Raw genomic sequence first — 9,576 nt, 5'->3', positions numbered from 1 at the left:
TGGACAATTGTGAGGATAGAGGAGAAGAAGTAGAAGACGAGGCTGGACGGTGAGAGCCTGGAGTGTGGCTTTGTGTGTTCCGTTGCTCCCACTGGGCTCGGTGATGGCTGCTCATGTGCCTGGCGTGGCGGTCGTCCTTAGGTGAGTGTTGGGCTTACCGCGACTAATGCGTTGACTGCAAAGATTGCAGATGGCAACACTATTGTCAGCAGTGGACACTTTAAAAAGCCCACACTGCGGAGCCATGTGCCGGCGTCCTGGGAGCGCCAGATGTGACCGTACATGGTCGATGCCTCGCTCCTGATACATTAGCAGTCTGCTTTGTCCCTCCTGTGCAATGTAAGTTATTCCTGCTTCTCCTCCCTATCTGCTGGTCCATATCTCCCTCTGAACTCCCCTCCTCTTCCTCTCTTGTGGGCACCCACGTGACATCACTAGACACGTCATCATCGACGTCACCTTCCCCACCGCTATAAGTAGAGATCTCGGAGTAGGCAGCAACACCAGGGACCAACCTCCTCCTTAGGCTGATCTGGGTACTGTCGTCAGACTGCTGAGTGGCGGTTGTTGCTGCCTCCTCTTCCTGATCCAATACCAAGAGTGGCTGCGCATCAGAAATGTCTTGATATGGATCGGAAAATAATTCCTGTGACTCAAGCGGAAGGTATGTGGTGGTGTTGGTGGTAGTGTCTTTGGGGGTGCACATAGCAGAGAGTGAAGAAGAGGGTGCAGATCGAAAGGATGAGGAGGGTGCAGAAGAGTAAGGCTGAGTGAGCCACTGCTTCCTTTGACGTAATCGCACGCACCTTCTGCAACTTCCCACTTTGGGTCAAGCCTGTTGCTCCTGTCCTACCCCTACCACCCCTGCGGAAGGGCCTGCCTCTTCCTCTGCCTGTCATTTTTTAAATGACCCTGTGACAAAAGTCTCTAGAGAAGTGCAGCATGTATGTGGAAGAAGGTATATAACACCCCGCTTCATTCTGTTGTTTTTGGGGGCCACTGGTCTATCACACCAGTTACAATACTTTTTTTTTGTATTGCGTTTGTCACTCTTTGTAGTATCGCTGCAGAACCGCTCAACAGTCACAATTCTGCACAGTGGAAGCGCACTATACTATGCTTTCTATATGTGCAAGTATTTTATACGTGTATTACACAACTATATACTGCACACCAAATAGTACACCTATACCAGTCCTTAAGGACCTTTGTGGAACTAGTAGCTAGTGATTAGCAGACTGTACCTCAGTCCCTATACTGATAAAGGACTGCTGCTGAATTGGGCAGCAGTCAGCAGTAGTGCACCACAACCCTATATATTGTGCACCTATACCAGTCCTTAAGGACCTTTGTGGAACTAGTAGCTAGGGATTAGCAGACTGTACCTCACTCAACCCTATATACTGTACTACGCTATACCATACCAGTCCTTATAAGGACCTTTGTGTAACTAGTAGGTTGTGATTAGCAGACTGTACCTCACTCAACCCTATATACTGTACTACGCTATACCATACCAGTCCTTATAAGGACCTTTGTGGAACTAGTAGGTTGTGATTAGCAGACTGTACCTCACTCAACCCTATATACTGTTCTACGCTATACCATAACGGTCCTTATAAGGACCTTTGTGGAACTAGTAGCTAGTGATTAGCAGACTGTACCTCAGTCCCTATACTGATAAAGGACTGCTGCAGAATTGGGCAGCAGTCAGCAGTAGTGCACCACAACCCTATATATTGTGAACCTATACCAGTCCTTAAGGACCTTTGTGGAACTAGTAGCTAGGGATTAGCAGACTGTACCTCACTCAACCCTATATACTGTACTACGCTATACCATACCAGTCCTTATAAGGACCTTTGTGGAACTAGTAGGTTGTGATTAGCAGACTGTACCTCACTCAACCATATATACTGTACTACGCTATACCATACCAGTCCTTATAAGGACCTTTGTGGAACCAGTAGGTTGTGATTAGCAGACTGTACCTCACTCAACCCTATATACTGTACTATGCTATACCATACCAGTCCTTATAAGGACCTTTGTGGAACTAGTAGCTAGGGATTAGCAGACTGTACCTCAGTCACTATACTGATAAAGGACTGCTGCAGAATAGGGCAGCAGTCAGCAGTAGTGCACCACAACCCTATATTTTTTGGACCTATACCAGTCCTTAAGGATTAGCAGACTGTACCTCACTCAACCCTATATACTGTACTACGCTAAACCATACCAGTCCTTATAAGGACCTTTGTGGAACTAGTAGGTTGTGATTAGCAGACAATACCTCACTCAACCCTATATACTGCACTACGCTTTACCATACCAGTCCTTATAAGGACCTTTGTGGAACTAGTAGCTAGTGATTAGCAGACTGCACCTCAGTGCCTATACTGATAAAGGACTGCTGCAGAATAGGGCAGCAGTCAGCAGTAGTGCACCACAACCCTATATATTGTGGACCTATACCAGTCCTTAAGGATTAGCAGACTGTACCTCACTCAACCCTATATACTGTACTACGCTATACCATACCAGTCCTTAAAGGACCTTTGTGGAACTAGTAGCTAGTGATTAGCAGACTGTACCTCAGTCCCTATACTGATAAAGGACTGCTGCAGCATAAGGGCAGCAGGCAAGTATAATATTCTTTCTATATTTGGAAGAAAGAATATTATACGTGTACAACCCTATATACTGTCCAACTCCTATACCATACCAGTCCTGAAAAGGACCTTTGTGGACCTAATAGTGACAGCTAATGATTAAACTGACGGTCCCTCCCTGCTACACACAGTGTCCTGTCTGTCCCTCTCTACACTATCAAAAGACAGGCTGCTGCAACAATCACTTGCATAGCAGTGCACTCAAACCTATATCCTGTACTACACCTACACCATACCAGTCCTGAAAAGGACTTTTGTGGACCTAATAGTAACAGCTAATGATTAAACTGACTGTCCCTCCCTGCTACACACAGCGTCCTGTCTGTCCCTCTCTAAACTGACAAAATACAGGCTGCTGCAACAATCACTTGCATAGCAGTGCACTCAAACCTATATCCTGTACTACACCTACACCATACCAGTCCTGAAAAGGACCTTTGTGGACCTAATAGTAACAGCTAATGATTAAACTGACTGTCCCTCCCTGCTACACACAGCGTCCTGTCTGTCCCTCTCTACACTGACAAAAGACAGGCTGCTGCAACAATTACTTGCATAGCAGTGCACTCAAACCTATATCCTGTACTTCACCTACACCATACCAGTCCTGAAAAGGACTTTTGTGGACCTAATAGTAACAGCTAATGATTAAACTGACTGTCCCTCCCTGCTACACACAGTGTCTTGTTTGTCCCTCTCTACACTGACAAAAGACAGGCTGCTGCAACAATCACTTGCATAGCAGTGCACTCAAACCTATATCCTGTACTACACCTACACCATACCAGTACTTAAAAGGACTTTTGTGGACCTAATAGTAACAGCTAATGATTAAACTGATTGGGTAACTGCAGTCTTTCCCTGCTCCACACAGCAACCTCTCCCTATAGTGACAGAAGAAAGAATGTAAAATGGCTGTCGGATCGGGTCTATTTATAAGTTAGGGGAAATGTCCAATTGTCCATGTGCTGTAATGTCTCAATTGGCTGTCCTGTACTCCATGATGGATGTGTCATCATAGGTCAAAGTTCTTTCACACAGTAAACACGTAAGTCCGCTGGGCGAACAGCAGCAATAGTCTGCTGATCGGGCGAATCGCGAACAGCCGAAATTCTCCGTGAACCGACCGCCGGGCGAACAGTTCGGCCATCCCTATGTAGGAATATTACATCTGAAAATAAAAGCGAGTGTCTTAACCCCCTTGACGGTATTCCCGAGTCTGGCTCGGGGTGGAATTTTTATACCAAAAGCGGTAACCCCGAGCCAGACTTGGGACCCCATCGCTGGATCCAGGAGGCTGCTTACTTACCTTCTCCCTTGGATCCAGTGGTGTCCTCCCACTGTACGAGCGAGCCGTGTCTCGCTCGAGCTATCATGGAGCCGATCTCCGTTCCCTGCGAGCGTTGCGACGCACTGGGACGGAGATCGGCGACAAATTCAAAAAGTGAAACACTCACTATACATACAGTATAATATAATCTTACAGATTACATTGCTGTATGTAATAATTTCACATCCCCTTTGTCCCTAGTGGTCTGTCCAGTGTCCTGCATGCAGTTTTATATTATAAAAACTGTTCTTTATGCCTGGAAACTGGAGATTGTCCATAGCAACCAAAACTGTCCTTTTACATGAAAAATGGTTTTAGACCAGCTAGAAATAATAAATTGTAATCACTCGCAGAATTGAGCGATAGCGATTTGTGGGGAGATCCGTCATCAAATACTGAAAAGTAATGACAGTGACAATTCTGCAACTGAGCAAATTTCAGTGTTTTTGATTTGATTGCATTATTGAATAATTTTTATTATTGTTATATTATTATTTGGTACAATTATTTATAATTATTTATTATATTATAATTTATGATGTCATTTTTAAAACTTTATCATACCCGGGATGTCTGCTAGACTCTGGTTTGGACAGATTTAAGTGAGTTATTGCCAAGAATTACAGGACTACAATATAAAACGTCAAATTTTCATGCAAAATAATTGTACCGCTTTTAGCACCTAAAATCCAAAATAATCATACCGCCAGGGAGGTTAATTCAGAGACTGAAAAGGGAAAAATTAACAATTTTGCACCACAGCTATTTAGCGTTTTTGGTCAGGCCACAATTTCTGAGGTAAAAAGTAAGAACATTTCATCTAGAAAGAAAAAAAAAATATCATTGCCTATTTGTTTCAAATTTAAAGAAAAAAGTGTGAAGACTTGCAGCACAACGTTGAATCTTTTATTGGATAGGCCGCAATTTCTGAGGGAGAGAGCAAGAAAATTACATGCAGATTTAAAAAGTGTTTTGCTTTGGAGACTGAAGATGGGAAAAGGTTAGAGATTTGTACAACATATATTAGGGGGGAGGGGATGCTTATATTTCTGAGTGACAGAATGGACATCTTACATCTAGAACTAAAAGTTGGATCATTTTTGTTTTAAATTGGAAACATAAACATTGCACAGAATTGCACTGCACTTTTCAGGCCTTCATTGGATAAGTGACAATTTATGAGGGAAGAGTAAACAGATCACATGTGCAATTAAATAAACAGCTTCCTTGTTTACAGACTGAATAAAGGAAAATGTGACAGTTTTGCTGCTAAGTGTGTAATCCTGCTTGGTCAGGCCCTCTTTTCTGAGGGAGAGAACAAGTAGACTTCAGGTAGAACTAAGAAATTATATTTTATTTTTTATCAGGGTGGTACATGTTATCAGATTCTCACCACAACTTTTAAGCCTGTTTAGGCCGGATACTATATGCTGGCCATAGAATGAGCAGATTGCATCGGGTGAGTTGTCCTCTGAAACAGCAGTCCCCCACAATGTTCAATAGATTATACAATGGCTTTAGGAAAAATGATGCCATGCAATGTTACAGCTGGTATGTCTAGGGGGCAGGATCCACACTGGGGCAGAGATTCAGTAAGCTCTGCAGGGGCAGGCCTGGAGGTGGCACTCCAACTTGTGCCAGGAAAAGTTATGTATAACAACAGCACCAGGCTACTGTCTGCCCTTCAGCAGGGTAGGTTCCCATATGTGTCTTCTCTGAGACATGTGCCCAACCTGGTGGTGCAGATATTCCTAGATAGGTACCCGAACTTATAGGATCTTTTGAAGAAGAATAGAAGAGTTTGTAGCCAACTGATGCCATCCTGCATCCTTTCTGTCTGCCAGCAGAGTTACCCAGTGGGTGATGAATGATATATAACATCTCTGCCATGACTTGCTGGACCATGTGTCTGTGGTCAGGTGGACCCTTCTGTTGACCCCATGGTGGGATAACTTATTAATATTACCTTCCACATGATGGTGGGGGGCGGGGATGGTCTTAAGGGAGAAGAATAGGGATGAGCCAACATTTTGGTCTGAACTTAGATTTGGACTGACCTGTGGCTGTTTGGGCAATTGTCCAAATATCTGAACCTTTGCCCATTCAGCCTCCTGTTTGGTGAGAGCCGAGCATCATATATAGAAGGGGTACTTCTACCACTTCTATACATTTATCCTGGAGTACGGCTTTACGTTTGGCTACTTTTTTGTCTATGGCTTGCTTACAAAATAAAAACATTTTTTGCAAGGCGATATCAGCAATAAAAATATCAGCAATAAAACTATCAATAATAAAAGTTTTTTTTGCTTTAAGAGAAATGCTAAATGTATCATTTTGCTATTACAATGTTATTGCTGAATCAATAGGTACATAGAGAAATGTAAACATTGCTCTGGTCCATAGGTGGGGTGCGGGTGTGAGAGAGGAAGGGGGTCAAGAGGTTTGGTCTTGGAAATGGAGCGATGTACAAAGAAGGGCAACAAAGCTAATAAAGGATCTGGAGGATATCAGTTATGAGGAAAGGTTGTGAGCTCTGAACTTATTCTCTCTGGAGAAGAGACGCTTGAGAGGGGATCTGATTTCAATATATAAATACCGTACTGGTGACCCCACAATATATAAATATCGTACTGGTGACCCAACAATGGGGAGAAAACATTTTTGTGGAAGGGAGTTAAACAAGACACGTGGCCACTCATTAAAATTAGAAGAAAAGAGGTTTAACCTTAAACTACGTAGAGGGTACTTTACTGTAAGAGCGGCAAGGATGTGGAATTCCCTTCCACAGGCGGTGGTCTCAGTGGGGGCATTGATAGTTTCAAAAAACTATTAGATAATCACCTGAACGACCACAACATACAGGGATATACAATGTAATAATGATATGTAATCACACACATAGGATGGACTTGATGGACTTGTGTCTTTTTTCAACCTCACATACTATGTAACATAACATTTCTTCACAAATAATAATAATAATAATAATAATAATAATATTATTACTATTATTATTATTATTGATATTTTATTGAACTACATTTAATCTTTAATTATAATATACATTTTTCTTAATATTTTACATGCTAATACAAATGAAATTATTTTGTAATCTTGCATCTATATTTTACATGTAATATATCCTGAATATCCAGCAAAAGAAACTATTAAACTATATAACTATAATATAACTATATTCCTCGGCATTGCTGATGCTGGAAAGCAGTTCTTTAGTAAAGTATTATTAGACGTCTTCTTCAGGGAACAGCCGGAGTTTGTTCTATTGGATGAAAGTTTGGAGTCACATTTAGAATGGTGTGACAATATCTCACACATGGCAGCAGATTGTAGAGAATAGTAAAGCCGGTGACATCATTCTTCATTATTAGAGCGATTGTAAACCTTCTGTGTGCCGTTCTCCCAGGACTACTGACACCTGAGCTGAGCGCCCCCTAGAGACACCACAAGACCGGCACATGATTACAGTGGTGGGACCGCTCCATACCCAATAGAACAAAAGTCACCAAAGAACAACAAACCTGAGATTTTATTGGATGAAAGTTTCTGCCGGATTCCCCCAGGAAACAGACGCTGAATTTACTGATCACCATCTGCTTTCCAATACAGACTGTCATCATACAAGTCTTACTATGTCTCTTCACTTTAACTATTCATTCACCCACCTAGTTCAGGTGAATAGTAATAAAACGCAAATAAAAAATGTAAATAAAAATAAGATAAATTAATTAAATTATAATTAAATAAAGTAAATTAAAGTATAATTAAATTAATATAAATAAATTGAAAATACAATTTTAGTAACAGCATTGTTATTATTTTTATTATTTTTTCACAATAATTTTTATTGAAAAGAATTTTAGTTAACAGAACAAGGATAATACATACATCAGAAAATGATTTGGCAAGGAAAAAGTATACAACATGTAGCAGTCGAATGAGGAGTTGGACAAGTAACTCAGCATCAGCATTGTTAACAGTAGTATTAAAGTAGAATGGAACATTATCTATTGCAAGTTCACTATAACAATTTACACTTAGGAGTGTAGAAGTTCCAACGTATGTAATAGGGGGAGAGAAGGAAGACAGGAAGAAGGAAGATAGAAAGAAGAGAGAAAAGGGTAAGCAAGGAAGGATGGAGATGATTGGTAGGTAGTTGTTTGGGTAAGTATCGGATGGACCTCTTTTTCTAAGCAGGCATATCTTAAAAGGATCAATCAGTAACATACAGTGCATCGAAAGGAAAGATTACTGAAATATAATAAATAGTCATCAAATTAGTTATTCGGGGAGGCTCAAGTAGGGAACTGTTCCAACCAAATTTTCCAAAGCCGTATGGCCTTTCCCTCCGACCCCCGCTTCCGGGCGAGGAGGATTTCATATGTAGAGGTAGTTTGAAGAACATGGTATAAATCGGATATATTTGGCGCTACAGCACTCTTCCATTGTTTTGTTATAAGCGATTTAGCAGCCAAAAGTATATGGATAACCACGGTGCGGAGATCTGGAGGGAAAAGCTCTATACCCAGGTTTAGAAGAGCAAGACTTATATTAGGGGGGGTGAGCATCCCAGTGGTTGAGGAGATCAAACGAAACACTGAGTTCCAGAAACTATTTAGGTTTCTACAAGACGTTATTATTTTTATTATTATTATTATTATTATTATTATTATTATTATTATTATTATTATCATTATCATTATATTATTATTATTTTGTTATTATTATTATTTTGTTATTATTATTATTATTATTATTATTATTATTATTATTATTATTATTATGTAGTTATTATTATTATTATTATTATTTTTGTTATTATTATTATTATTATTATTATTATTATTATTATTATTTTGTTATTTTAATTATTATTATTATTATTATTACTAGCACTATACAAATAATTGATAAATTGTACAGTGCTGTTTGGTGTGTACATTGCAGCTCTACTTGGTTATTATATTGAAATTCCAATTATTGATGCTTTTGGACATGATGCCCCTATAAGATGCAGAACATAATGCAGGTCAAGATTTTTATTTTAAGATTAATTCATCAATAAATAAATGAATAAATATATTTAACAATGTGAGCGGCCTTCTGTATAGTAAATTGTGCATGGACTAAGCTAAATGACATGCCAGAAAAAATCCTGTACACTATGATGTCATAGAAAAAAAAAACACAAACAAAAAAAATGTATGAGTGTTTATATTACATTCGCTACTGTGTATCACAAATATACATGCATGTGTGGTTCAAAATGCTCCGTGTATGTAAAATGTAAACATTAGAAAACTCGTACAATCGTAAATTGGAAATTTGAAAATTCATATATTTGTAAATTCAAAAATTCTATATTTTGTAAATTCAAAAGTAGAAAATTTGTAAATCAGAATTTAGTAAATTCGTTAATTCGAAATATGAGAATTAATAAATGTGTAAATTCAAAAATTTAAAAATGAGAAAATTCAGAAATTGGAAATTTGTAAATTCATGTTTATAAATTAAAACATTTATAAATTGGAATATCAAAAATTGTCAAATTCATAC

This window comes from Lithobates pipiens, unplaced genomic scaffold (genome assembly GCF_037356315.1).
Source record: "Lithobates pipiens isolate NorthernLeopardFrog02 unplaced genomic scaffold, aLitPip1_a1.2 Scaffold_13, whole genome shotgun sequence".
NCBI lineage: Eukaryota > Metazoa > Chordata > Amphibia > Anura > Ranidae > Lithobates > Lithobates pipiens.
The sequence above is the reverse complement of the archived record's forward strand: the minus strand, read 5'-3'. Positions refer to the sequence as shown.